General features: G+C 38.8%; 1 protein-coding gene across 2 annotated transcripts in view; it reads right to left on the bottom strand.

Annotated features, from left to right (window-relative positions):
• LOC120539527 (leucine-rich repeat transmembrane neuronal protein 4-like) overlaps positions 1 to 15368 on the bottom strand; it is a 225552-nt gene that overhangs the window by 191390 nt on the left and 18794 nt on the right. The gene's annotated exons all lie outside the window — the stretch shown is intronic.

The raw sequence follows: 15368 nt of genomic DNA, 5'->3' as shown, positions 1-15368 counted from the left end.
TTGGACTTTAGGCTTCATACATTATATAGTTTATGCTTACATTTTGTCATTTACTACTACAATATGAAAAACGTTTCTGTTTTAAAAATGTGTTTACACGGATTACTGTAGAAACGGAACACACGTGAAATGCGTGTATTCCAAATAATAATCTATTCTTTCCACTCTAAAACTCCACTTCACTCCTAGATAATCAATCAAGGCATGAGCTGGGAGAAGTTTGTGCACGTTCTAAGTCGGTGGGGGGATGGAATAGCCGGCTGCTTGCAGCCTGATTTTTATCAGCACATTTAGATGACAAAAGACGCTGGTGGAGAGCTGTGAACGATTTTAAGAAGCGATTTAAGGTGGGACGGAATTACGAGTTTTTTCGTAGGCTCTGGTAATTCTAGTGTTAATGGAGCAATATTTAAATTTAGAATTTCTACTTTGTAAGTTATAATTAAATCTAATGATTGTGAGTTGGACCTTTGACAATCTGAAAAAATCGTACTGAATTTAACAAATAAGTAAAACATTTGCTAAAAGTGTAGTTTCCACATCAATGTGTATATTAAAATCCCCCATCAATACTACATGATCATAATTTATAGCCAAATCAGATAAAAGGTTGCTAAATTCAGTCATGAACAATGAATATGTCCCTGGTAGTCTGTAGACTAGTACTATATTTGTGTTGGAATCTGTTATTATAGAAGTATACTAAAGAAGTAGATAGATCACTAGGGAACTGTTATTCCCCCAGCACGCTAGATGGCAGCAGTCCCAGATATTCCCTCCCAGTGGGAAGCCAGCAGAGCATGCTGGGAAATGTAGTCTGGCAGGGCAGCCCTGCTGGGGTCACGGGGTGCTGCAAGAGGGTGTTCCAGGGAAACAAGCTCCCTACTCTAATAATGGTCTTCCATGTGACCCATAAGTACTTCCAGGTCTGTAATAAAAGGGACTGCACTCCCTTATTCAGGCAAGTCAAAGCTGGGTGGTAGAGAGGCAACACTTGACTGGAGGGGGGCAGTGTGGTGGTGAGAGAATTATTGTAGAAAGGGAGAAACCAGTATTGTGTGCATATGTAACACTTTTTTGGAGGTATATAAAATAAAACCTTTGTTTATTTTGATAAAGGACTGTGTTTTTGTGATTGTGTCGGGGTTTGGGCATCACCCATCACAAAACTTAGTGATAAAAATATTCAAGCGGCTTCTTGCTACAACAGGACTGGGACTTTGATTGTGACTTTACCTGTTATAACTGACCTTGGTCCCAACAGGATTATTTTCGACCAGGAAGGCTATTTTCTACTTCTGTGTTGTCAAGTAACCATATCTCAGTTATAATGTTAATGGACTTTATTTTGTCATACATTTATGTTAACCATTGAAATTGCTGTTTTATTATGTGTTTAATGTAATTTATGTGTGTTTGTATAAAAACGTTGTATGGTTTGAAATTTGATGTTAATACAATTGTAACACACGCGGGTGGACCAACCCATCTGCTGGGATGAATGGTCATACCTTTGCTGGCCAGATGGATGTTGCAGTGAGATGGATGGGCATCCATGTCAGGATGGATGCTGCTCCCTGCCTCACTTCTGACAATTAAAGGACAACTGAAGACTGTTCTATGGGCCAAAGAGTCACCTAATGCACTAGGGGGACGGTGCTCAAACTGGCATGCCCCAATTTTGGGCTTCCAAAGACTTTAATGGGAGCTGTAGTTATGGAGGACAGCCCAGTTAGGTGCCCTAGGAAGCACTTCTGGGGATGTCTCCACTACATTATAGCTGCTCCACTTGATCCAAAAGTGCTTTCAGGGTGCAATGCTTTGGCACTGGAAGTTCTCCCAGGTCTGGCATAGAGGAAGCCATTCTGTCTCACCAGGGAGTTGGAGCTGGAAAAGGAGGAAGGTCAAAGCTCACCTGGAAGCAGTGGAGGAGGAAAAGAAAGGAGAGAAAAGGGCAGAATCAGACCATATTATTTATATTGTATGGTACTGAATCTTGCTGTGCTCAACTGACTGCAGAAGTCTGTAAAGGTACTCTGTCAAACAAAACAAGTTTATTTGAACCTGTGATTGTGGTGCTCTTGTTGTGTCTGGGGGTTGGGACTCATATACACCCTCTAGTAGCCACAATTATAAATGTAAAAATGTTTTTGAGCCTGTACTTGAAGAGCACTATAAAAAATTTAAGTTAATTCAATATATCTAATATGTTAATTTTACCTTGTATATATAATTTCCTTATTTCACTCTTATTCTTGTTTCTTTTGATGGCTTATGACTGATGTCTCAAGCAAGTTTTGCTCCTTTTGCATATAATGAGTATTGCACATGTAAAAAAAATTCTATAAAGAAATCATTGGCTTTTTAGTTCTAAACCCTGGGGGACCATACCATTGTGTTCTTTAATTATTTTGTAAGTACAAATTCTTTTCCATATCTTAAGGGTATTTTTTGTTTTTTTATCCAGGTCTCTTTTGGAAACTGGCAAAATACTTTTATTATTTTGCTAATGGTTTCTGGAGAACAAGCCTGCTTTTTATGTGAGCTATACTAGGAACTACTGTTTCACTTTTAAGGTTCTTCATCATTACTATAAAGGAGATGAATGTCTGGAGAGTAACTCATAATTTCAAAACATGTGTGCCATTCCTTACTGAGGCTGTGATCAACAAAGTACGAGCTGACGTTTGCCTGGGAGGGCTGCCTCTTTCAATAACACACATACAATCTCAGTAGGCATGAGCTATGTACTTCTCTACAGCTGCAGGCATTAAAAGTGGAAGGAAGATTGCAGCAACTGAGAAGCAACACACAGAGCTAACAAGCAAGATGAATGAACAATTTCAATAAAATCAGAGCACAATTAAAAGGATGTGGATTCCTGTTGCATTTGGGATAATTACACAGATGAAAATGGCTGCCAATAATTCACAATAAGAGATAAGCAAATGATTTTATATCAGTTTAAAACAAAATGCATTATTATGGCATATTTCACAAGTTTAAAATATACATTTAGAATGCTTATTACTCTGTGAATGCTTTAAATCTGTGTCTATTAATGGCATCCTGACTTGCATCCACAATTGCTGAGATACAGTGCAGGTCTCCACGTGCTTATTTTGGAAATTTGCTTCAAGATTTTGGAAAGGTGGATGTAATGATTAAAGGAAAAATGCACAATATTCCAATGCTTAAAATGTCTGCTAAAAATTGGCCAAATAAATGTAAATGAATACATAATTGTCACAATGTGAACAAAACATGGAGGAAAACATCACAATTTACAAGAACCTCTAAAAAATATATAAAACTGAGTGAAAAATTATACAGACCTATAAATGTACTATAATTACGTGCCAATACTACACCGTCATACAAACCTGTAGGGTTCAGTCTGTGTGCCTTTCCCTTTTACCCAATATTACTGTTTTATTTACTTCTCTTCTACTTTGAATTTATGTGAGAATTTACTTAAGGTTTACATACAGTATTTGCCTGAAGCCTTTATCCAAGGCAACTTTTAACATTTGAGACATACAATTGAATACGTCCTTTGTTTTTTTTTCCAATTGAAGCAAAGGCAAATGAAGTGGCTTGCTTCGGGATCATGTATTGATTGGTAGAGTATTCTGCCCATGGCTTGCACGAGCTCCATGTGCCAACCCTGTAATTACTCTATTCTTTGCGAACTGACCTCAAAAAATTTCTGTTAAAGACTCTACATATCTTTATTGTTGGTTTCTTATCTATATACACTCACCTAAAGGATTATTAGGAACACCATACTAATACAGTGTTTGACCCCCTTTCGCCTTCAGAACTGCCTTAATTCTACGTGGCATTGATTCAACAAGGTGCTGAAAGCATTCTTTAGAAATGTTGGCCCATATTGATAGGATAGCATCTTGCAATTGATGGAGATTTGTGGGATGCACATCCAGGGCACGAAGCTCCCGTTCCACCACATCCCAAAGATGCTCTATTGGGTTGAGATCTGGTGATTGTGGGGGCCCTTTTAGTACAGTGAACTCATTGTCATGTTCAAGAAACCAATTTGAAATGATTCGAGATTTGTGACATGGTGCATTATCCTGCTGGAAGTAGCCATCAGAGGATGGGTACATGGTGGTCATGAAGGGATGGACATGGTCAGAAACAATGCTCAGGTAGCCCATGGCATTTAAATGATGCCCAATTGGCACTAAGGGGCCTAAAGTGTGCCAAGAAAACATCCCCCACACCATTACACCACCACCACCAGCCTGCCCAGTGGTAACAAGGCATGATGGATCCATGTTCTCATTATGTTTACACCAAATTCTGACTCTACCATTTGAATGTCTCAACAGAAATCGAGACTCATCAGACCAGGCAACATTTTTCCAGTCTTCAACTGTCCAATTTTGGTGAGCTCGTGCAAATTGTAGCCTTTTTTTCCTATTTGTAGTGCAGATGAGTGGTACATGGTGGGGTCTCCTGCTGTTGTAGCCCATCTGCCTCAAGGTTGTGCGTGTTGTGGCTTCACAAATGCTTTGCTGCATACCTCGGTTGTAACGAGTGGTTTTTTCAGTCAAAGTTGCTCTTCTATCAGCTTGAATCAGTCGGCCCATTCTCCTCTGACCTCTAGCATCAACAAGGCATTTTCGCCCACAGGACTGCCGCATACTGGATGTTTTTCCCTTTTCACACCATTCTTTGTAAACCCTAGAAATGGTTGTGCGTGAAAATCCCAGTAACTGAGCAGATTTTGAAATACTCAGACCGGCCCGTCTGGCACCAACAACCATGCCACGCTCAAAATTGCTTAAATCACCTTTCTTTCCCATTCTGACATTCAGTTTGGAGTTCAGGAGATTGTCTTGACCAGGACCACACCCCTAAATGCATTGAAGCAACTGCCATGTGATTGGTTGATTAGATAATTGCATTAATGAGAAATTGAACAGGTGTTCCTAATAATCCTTTAGGTGAGTGTAAATCGCTCATGATGAAAGAATCACTATGATTCTCCACTCTCACGTCCAGTGAAGAAAACCCAGAAAACTTCAGTGGAAGCTAGAATGGTGGCAGATAATGCTGGGGCAGTTCTGATTGTGAACAAATTGAAGACCTTTGTCTTGGAGCAAAATGCTATTTTAAGTGTTACCTTGAACTCCACAATACAAAGATGTTCTTTAGACCTTCATATAGACTTTATTGAAATTAAAAATGAGCAGCAGAAATTATCATCCATCTTTATGCAGGTTTGTGCTCAAGAAGAGCAGCATGTTGTCAAGGTCTTCTCCCTACGTATGGAAACCCATGCTCTCCAGAAGAAACTCTCTGAACAAAAACACAGAGTTAAAGGAGATAATATTAGAATTATTGGAGTCCCAAAGAATGGGGACGTGTTTGATTTTCTGGAAAAGCAATGGGCTGTGTGGTTTATGCCTATCCCAAATTTTAGACCTGAAGTGATGCGGGTGGATAGGATATATTCAATGGGCAGCGACACAACCTGGTCATGCCCAATTAAAGAGAAGCTGCTTTGTTATTCTGACAGAGTTACAATCCTGAAGGAGGCATGTAAACTTCAAAATAAAACTTATAAAGATCAGAAGATATATTTCTATGCTGATTCAACCTACACCACACAAGTATGTAAGGCCATGTCTCTGGTGATAAAAAAGGCTCAACGATTCGACCTCTTTCTGGCAAAGCTTCGGATTTCCTTTCCAGGAGGGGACCAGATGTACCACCAAACCTCAACAAGCACTTAATGTTCTGGACTTATTTTCTTCCACAGGCATCTGACAGCCTTTGCTGTTGCATGTATGCTATTACAGCTCCATTTCAGCTTCTCCATAAACATTGATCAGTAATGGCTAACAGCATTGACTGTATCTTTTTGTTTGTATCTACTGTATATACATTAACAAATAACTCTGTGTTTTCAATGACATTTGTCATGATCAGAGTTGCAGGAATTGGGAGGGACTTCAGCTTCGTGATCAGGACACAGACCTAATATGCTCTGGTAACAGTGTGCCACGTGATGGGGGTTCCTCTTGCTGCACAGTTGTATAAAATTAACCTATGTAATGTGGATGTGGAGACTGGGATAGGATTGTTCACCAAACTCTTTCCATGCATGCCATTTTATGGGCACAACCTATGTGTTAAGAGACCTTGGTTCAGTTTTTTGTGTTGCTTCTGTTAAATTTATACTAGGGGTTTTTTTGGAACTATTGTCTACATTATACGTGGTTGCTTTTGGGCCTATGGGACAAATGCGATCAATACTCTCTTTTGCTGTCATCTTTTACTTCTCCTCCCTGATGACACATTTGCAAAACAAAGACGCTGATGAAGAGGTGCAAAGTAATTTAAGGTGGCCCTGTATTACGACTTTTTTGATGGGCTCCAGGGATTCTAGTGGTTAAACACCTTTATGCCTATTCTGGTTCATAACTCAGTCCACAAGATTTCTTTATATGCTTTATATTCTGCTTGTAGGAAATGCCTCTTCCAACAATCCTCACATAATAACATTATTTCATACATACAAATCCTTATTGGTCTATAAAAACAACTGGAACAAATCTGCACTGCACCTATAAATCATGCCTGTCAATCTCTCAATTTTTCTTCCTTCATTCCAATTGTTAACTCTTTCAAATACAGTGAAATCTCAATTAACGAACGCCCTACTTAACAAACAAATTGGTTAACAAACTTTTATTTTGAACAATTTTTGTCTTGGTTATCGACCGAATATTTGATAACAAACGCAAGCACAGACCGGTTTTTGTGTGTTCGTGCTCATTTGTGCTTTGGCACGCTTGCTGTAAACATTGCTTTTCTGAGTGTTGTGTTCACTAACGTTACTATTTTGATATTTTTTCAGCTTCAGTGTTATTTTTTATTTACATATTTACTCATTATGGCACCTAAGAAAGAGAAAAGTGTTAGTGATAGTGGCAGTAGGAAACGTGTTAGTATAACAGTAAAGAAAGAAATTATAGCAAAACATGAGAATGGCATTCGTGTTTCTAACATTGCAAACTAATACAATATGGTGAAATCGATGGTTTCTACAATTCTAAAGAACAAAGAGGCATTTAAGGTTGCTGAAGTGGCTAAAGGAGTGACTGTGTTAACGAAACAAAGGTCTAAAGTGCTAGATGAAGTGGAAAAACTGCTGTTAATCTGTATAAATGAAAGGTAGCTGGCTGGAGATAGTGTTAGCGAAGCAATCATTTGTGAAAAGGCTAAGAAGTTACACAGCAATTTGTTGACTAAATCACCCAGTGCAAGTGCAGATGAGCGAGACTTTAAAGTGAGTAGAGAGTGGTTTGATAATTTTCGCCAGCAAAGTGGAATTCATAGTGTTATAAGGCACGGGGAGGCTGCAAGTTCAAATGAAACAGCAGCAAAAGCATTTGTGGATGAATTTGCAGAGTTTGTTGAAAGTGAAGGCTACATCTCGCACCAAGTGTTTAATTGCGACAAGACAGGGTTATTCTGAAAAAAAATGCCCAGAAGAACCTACATCACCCAAGAGGAGAAGGCACTACCCGGACACAAGCCTATGAAAGACAGGCTTACGCTTTTATTTTGCGATAATGCAAAGCTAACGTTTTAGTTACCGAACAGAGTCACGGAACGATTAAGTTTGTTAACTGAGGTTCTACTGTACTTAAGAATCATCATTAAACTTTCCTTTGCTGATATTGTATGGGCAAACTTCCACACCATCTTTGATGAAGTAAAACAGTCAATACACTCCTGGAATAACCACTCTCTCTCCTTTTGGCCTCATTTGGCAATCATTAAAATGAATATTGTCCCTGGTTTAAACTCTGTCAAGTCAATGCCCCCTCTTCCTCTACCTTCTTCCTTTTGGATCGAGGCCAGATGATCTATCAGTTCCTTTTTATTCAGCGGTAAAATGCCTGTTTTCAAATACTCCTTTTTGATTCAAGCCAGGAGGGGAGTAGGTATCTCCCTTCTAGGTTTTCAAATGTACTATTGGGCATATGTTCTTCACCCGTGATCCCTATATCTGAACCTCCCACTTTCCTCTCTGTCCTGGCTACTTATGGAAACAATCCTGGTTTCCCCTGACTCTCTGCAACACCTACCATTTATCAGATTTTTAAAAAAAGGGAGTAGACAAATATAATACCCTTTTAAATTATGTTCTGCATGTTTAGCACAAACCAGAAATGTACATTGGCTCCACACCGCGCTGGTATTCCCTTACACCATTGTTTCACAATAGCTTTCTTGACATTGGTGGTTAACCCATCTTTTACCCACTTTTGGCTTAACGTGGTACCAGCACACTCAGCACTTTTTTTGGTGGAACCAGGCTTGCCTCTTTTAAGTTTCTGAAGGACAACTATTCTATTCCTCCCTGCTACATTGTTTCTGTTTACAGGACAATTCTGTTCTTATTATCTGTGGAGTAAGCTTTTCTGCTTCTGTCCCCAACCACCCATTATTTGACTACTTTTTGTCACCCTTTTGTTCCACTAAACACTTTCCCTATTAACACCATTGTGTTTGTAAATAATTTTTAAAAACATGAACAATTCCTTTGGGAACTCTAATAACTAACACTTCCAATATACTGTAAAATTGTTCATAGAGTTTATTATTAGCTCAGGAAGCATTCCCTGATGGGTTTAGCCCCTGATTCATGCTACCATCAGTGTGCTTTAATGTACAGGGATCCTTCCTCCACACATTCTGGGAATGTCCCACTGTTGCTGTTCTTTGGGCTTCAGTTGATATGCTATTTGATCTCTTCCATCTTGTCTATCTCTATACCTTGTTTTCTAACCACTCTACTACAATTAGATGTCTGCTACTCTCTCTCTTTCTTTCTCTTCACTACCAGCACAATATCTCATTGACCACAATAGCAGTTAAAAGACTAATAGGTTCCCATTGGAAGAATCCTGAACCTGTCACCATTTTGGTCTGGATCTCCTCTTTTTAACAACCTTGCTTTACTAGACTCCACTGCACAGGTTAATGGGGTGCATGCACATACAATAACTATTAATAGATGAGTTAACACCATCTCCCAGATCAATTCATGGCTCACAGCAAATCCCTGATTTCAACTTCAACACTATTCCATTAGATTTTTGTTCCTCAGCTGGGCATGTGGGTCTCTGGAACCTGACAGTGCCCTGTGTGTTCCATCAGTTCTAATTTAAGCCACTTTCCTAAATAGTTTTGGGGTGGGTGCTGGTGGGAGGGTTTTCTTCAAAATCTATACATGAAAATGTCTTTTCCTTTTTTCCTTGCCTTTCTTTGTTTTTGACATCAATAAAAACTGATTACAAAAAAGAAATGGCTTGCTTATGGTCACACTGTGTCATTCTGAGGGATATGAACCCACAATTTCAGAATTAAAATTCCAAAGCCTTAATCACTATACAACACTGCCTAAGTTATCTATTTGCAAATCTTTCAAATATGTGTATTTCACAAATTATTAATACTGTCTGATAGATCTTTGAAAGATTTAAATGAATTCAGTCATTTGCCATCACTTACTTTTTCTTCTCTATGGGAAGTTTAAGATGAAGATCAGCTTGTAATGGGATCAGATATTAAATACTGTATAAATCCTTTTAAGCCAGTTTCTCGGGGGCGCTCACAGCATTAGTCTTTCATAGCAGCAACAACATTGATGTTGAATGTAAGTCCATCCCAAAGTATATACACTCACAATGGGCCAATTTAGAGTCACTTGTTGAATTAATAGCACATTTTTAGAATGTGGGAGGGAATACTTTACTCCGAAAAGTACAAAAAGACACGTGGGTAATGTGTAAGCTTCACACTGTCTGTGAGTCAAACCCAGCCACCTGGAACTGTGAAACAGCATTGAGCTGACTACTGTGTCTCTGGCCACCCCCTCAAATTGGGTCAAACAGATTATATACCTTTAATATTTTTACTTTCTGGGTATTTCTGTATGTCTCCACAACAGTCACATTTTTATAAACCTGGAGGAGTGGACTGCATTTATTACACAATATTGTTTAACTGCTTGAATATTTAAATAATCTTAAAGTGACAATAACAAGTTTCTCACTATTTTATGAATGGTTGATATATTATTAATAAAACATTTTGTTTAAATCTTAGTGCATTGTTTTTGTTTTAATTAATAATATGGCATACCATTTTCAAATCCACTATTTCAAATTCAGGGCTGTGAGTGACCAGTGCCTGTTTAAGGAACAGTGGGTGCAAGGCAGCAAGCAACTCTTGATGGGTTGCCAGTTCATCACAATGTATTTATTAAGTATTTCATGGACAGATTAAATATTTTTATAATGGGGGGAAACATAATAACGACCACACGGATTTAGACACCCCTCCCCACCCCCCTCCACGTGATTTATTGCTATATATTGCCTTTGATTCTTGTAAGTCTAAGCATTATCCTCTGATGAAGGAGGGGTTGAAAGCTCAGGAATAAAAACTACTTTATGATGCGTGATTCATTTTCTCCCTTTGTGGATCTCCAGCTGCAAATATGCAAACCGTATCACAGACCTTCTCTTCCATATATATATATACTCACCTAAAAGATTATTAGGAACACCTGTTCAATTTCTCATTAATGCAATTATCTAATCAACCAATCACATGGCAGTTGCTTCAATGCATTTAGGGGTGTGGTCCTGGTCAAGACAATCTCCTGAACTCCAAACTGAATGTCAGAATGGGAAAGAAAGGTGATTTAAGCAATTTTGAGTGTGGCATGGTTGTTGGTGCCAGACGGGCCGGTCTTAGTATTTCACAATCTGCTCAGTTACTGGGATTTTCACGCACAACCATTTCTAGGGTTTACAAAGAATGGTGTGAAAAAGGAAAAACATCCAGTATGTGGGCAGTCCTGTGGGCGAAAATGCCTTGTTGATGCTAGAGGTCAGAGGAGAATGGGCCGACTGATTCAAGCTGATAGAAGAGCAACTTTGACTGAAATAACCACTCGTTACAACCGAGGTATGCAGCAAAGCATTTGTGAAGCCACAACACGCACAACCTTGAGGCGGATGGGCTACAACAGCAGAAGACCCCTCCGGGTACCACTCATCTCCACTACAAATAGAAAAAAGAGGCTACAATTTGCATGAGCTCACCAAAATTGGACAGTTGAAGACTGCCTTGTTACCACTGTGCAGGCAGGTGGTGGTGGTGTAATGGTGTGGGGGATGTTTTCTTGGCACACTTTAGGTCCCTTAGTGCCAATTGGGCATCGTTTAAATGCCACGGGCTACCTGAGCATTGTTTCTGACCATGTCCATCCCTTCATGACCACCATGTACCCATCCTCTGATGGCTACTTCCAGCAGGATAATGCACCATGTCACAAAGCTTGAATCATTTCAAATTGGTTTCTTGAACATGACAATGAGTTCACTGTACTAAAATGGCCCCCACAGTCACCAGATCTCAACCCAATAGAGCATCTTTGGGATGTGGTGGAACGGGAGCTTCGTGCCCTGGATGTGCATCCCACAAATCTCCATCAACTGCAAGATGCTATCCTATCAATATGGGCCAACATTTCTAAAGAATGCTTTCAGCACCTTGTTGAATCAATGCCACGTAGAATTAAGGCAGTTCTGAAGGCGAAAGGGGGTCAAACACCGTATTAGTATGGTGTTCCTAATAATCCTTTAGGTGAGTGTATATGTACATACTGAGTATACTTTATACATAAAATATATGTTGTTGTACCTTAACTGAATAACCTTTATGGCACAATAACAATTCAATACATTTATGGTCACTACAGTATTTAGATTTAATAACCTTCATGTGGGAAAAGGCTGACTCGCATAAATAAATAGAGCCGAATAATGCAGTCAAGGAGCTTTTGAATTCAGCTAAGTGAAAATTTACGGCTGTCTGATTAACTGTGATTATAGTTCCCTCTCCTTTCTCTTTCTCAGATTGCTTTTCGGAAGGAAGTCAGTTTTGTAGTTTTTATAAACAGTTTCAAAGTGCCTTTCCACATTTTCCTTCTTTGGAATAGTAATGATAGATTGACAGATCAGACAAACGCACTTCGATTGTGACATTGTGAGAAAAAAAATCCTCTTCTAATTCCACATCCAGCCCATAACCTCCCCAAACAATTTTTTTTTTAAATCACTTATTTAGTTGATATAAATTAGAAGGCTTACTAGATCACAGCCAGAGTTTTGCAGTAGCTCGCACGTTTAATTGTGCATGCAGGATAACCAGTGTGTTAGAAGAAAAGAGATCTCCGACTGGCCGCCCTGTATGTCAATCAAGTTGCAAATGCCATAGGGAGGATATATGATAGACTAAAGTTTAAAAAAAAAATGTTTGGAATGCAACTCAATCTACCTGCACTACCTTTGCGATCTACTGGTTGATTGCAATCGACGCATTGGGCACTCCTGAATTTGAACATTAGACGAACTTTTGACAAGACCTAACCAATTCCCATTAATGCCAGAAATGATCCTACTCCATTGGACCCTTGAGCAAGACCCTTAACTTGAAAATTGCTCCAGGGGCACTATACAATGGCTATCACTGCACTCTGATCTCCAAAGGTCATGCAAAAAGACAATTTCCCCTCGGAGATTAATATAGTGTACCAAACATCAAAAAAAATTCTGTAAAAGTCAAAATAAATCTGTATAATGCAAAGTTGACCAACTGACTCACTAAATCATCAACAAAATCACTATTTCCAGTTTAGCTAAAAAGTTGAACTTTTGCAGTGCACTCCACTGCAGTGAAGTAAATAGAGCACAGTCTGGTAAAGCTCAGTGGAGACATGTCTAGCAAGTATTTGCCAAATGTTGTGGCTATGAGTGTAGTCAACTTTGTGCAACTCATTCAGTAAGATAGATAATTAATATATATTACTCCACCACCACCATCACCTTATCTGCAACCTGATGTAAACGCCAAAGTGAGGACTACAAGTCCAAACCTCCAGTGCACTGCTGAAGACAACTGCATCAGTACTGACAAACTTTAAATAAGAGCATTGACCAACATGACCAAAATGCAGCAACTGCTACATTTATTTTCATCAACCACTTTGGAATAACAATTTCATTGACTTACTAGAGACAATTTGCTTAATTTAGAGCAGTCTTTGTCAGCCTTTGAGGCTTTGGGATCCAGTTTTTACCTTTTTAATTTCCTTGATGAACCGTAGACAGCATTTAAAGTGAGGGGGTTTCTCTTTCATGAATAAAGCATGATTAGAAGAGCAAGGAGGAAAGGGGTCTCCTTGGTGAAAAAGCACAGTTAGAAACAGGGGTGTGGGGGGGGGATAACTTAAGTTCACCATGGGTGGGTGTCACATGTGTCAATAAATCTGATTAAACTACATTTTATTGTAGCAGTGCATAGCCTTGTGTTTTCATAAAAGCCAACACTGTTTTCCACCTGCATATTGTATTACGTTGCAATACCAATCAACGATCAGTGTTAAGATCTTAATTAACCAATGGAGCCAAACCACGATTGAACAGAATGAAGCATGAAGCCATTTTTGTTTTTGTATAGCTTATGGAGATGCTGTTTTCCAGAATTTGATAATAAGAAATGAGGAAATTGCTTTGAGTAAGTAAAAGTAATTAGTATTGATCGATTGAATACTTAAGTAGTATTCATTTTAGGCTTTGATGCTGATGGAGCGATCAAGATTTTTAGCAGGTTTTAATTAACCGCCACAATCGTTCAGCCGAACACCACCAAAGACCGTATGTAGCAGGCTCAACAGCAAGCAGGCCAAGTGAACTAATAACATTAGCCAGGTTTAAAAAGAAAAAAAAATATAAGTATTGTATACAGAAAAGAAAAGGTCGGCTCTTGTGAACAATTCACAGATCCGCCTATTTATGGTTTTGTTATCAAGATCTAAATGGAAATTATTTTATGAATTTTGAAACCTATTGTGGGAGACCACAGATGACGCTGTGGCAGCACTATTTAAATGCAACCCCAGCAATCCCAGAAAAACAGTGCCAATGGGCAGCTTTGTCAGTTAGTGTGAAGGCTGTTTGGTGAAAGATGAGGTCACTAGTTTTAAAAGTGAGGAATTAGAATCCGGAAGTTATGTCTTTTTGTTCAGCGCTTCAGTGAACAACTGAATTACAGTTACACCCATCAGATTACAATTGTCTCTGGATTTATGTTCTTGTTCTGTGCCAGCTTTTGTCTGGGATGGAAAATGTCTTTTTCAGAGAGTGTTCCCAACTTCTACAGTTTTTCACATACTTGGGCATCATGGTAGGACAAAACTTTAAATAACTTTCAGGAGGATGTCCAAAGGGGATTTCACGTCATAGTTAAACCACAATCATCTACATCTGCGTAACTGTACTGTTTCATTAGTGTTTTATCAGCTTGTGCTTAGTGTTTTGTTGGATTTTTTATATCTGCAATATTAATAATTTTTTCATTTACTACTATAAACATACACACAAATTTATTATACGTTACATTTTGCAGAAAGTTACACTTCAGCTTTCCAACTACGCACTTCATCTGGGGGATGCAATGCATCTTTATCTCAGCAGATAGCCTCACACATGTGATTTGCTTGTTCAGTGATCATTCTGTCTCATGTTTCTTGCATATTTTGAATCTTATTTATTGCAATAAACTGTGAATATACAGGAACCATGCAGGGTTACTGTAGGTCTGTCTGCCTTCATATATAAATATGTTAGTCTGACAACATAAAATTGCCAGGCAGAGAGCATTGCTCTTTATTCCTTCCCCCATCTCACCCTATGCTGTTGGATTGTGGTAAAACTCATCATATCTGAGTATTTTCATTCCTGCCCAGAAGGATCAAGTAGTTGAACAGCCTGAGTAGCTGGCTGTCCGTGTGCAGGGCTGCCTTCATACACATTTATAAATAAATTTGAATGTTTACATTCAAAGTATGTTTACAGTTATGGCCTTCCAGGGTTGGTCTGAATGTGTACCTGACATTGATGTGATAAGTGCTGGCATCTAGGGATGCTGCAGTGTAAGATGTGGGTTTAGAAAATGAGTGAATAAGTAAATGGATGGCACAGTGGGGCAGTGACTCTCCCAATATCTATATGGAGCTGGCATGAGATAAATATTGTTCATATATACTTGTTTCCTGTCACATCCAAATGATATGCATTTTACTTTGATAAATATTTTTAGTTGGCTTAATAAAATACTTGACATTGTGACTGCAGTAGTCAAGCATTGTTGGCTTTAGCTCCTTGTGACCCTGTATTGGACAAACTGGATTAAGTAAATTGATGGACAGGGTCTTCAAAAAGATCCCTGACAGTGATCTGCTCTAAATATCT

The sequence above is a fragment of the Polypterus senegalus genome, chromosome 11, assembly GCF_016835505.1.
Source record: "Polypterus senegalus isolate Bchr_013 chromosome 11, ASM1683550v1, whole genome shotgun sequence".
NCBI classification, from domain to species: Eukaryota; Metazoa; Chordata; class Cladistia; order Polypteriformes; family Polypteridae; genus Polypterus; species Polypterus senegalus.
Note: the sequence above shows the minus strand (reverse complement) of the source record. Positions and strands in the feature narration are given on the sequence as shown.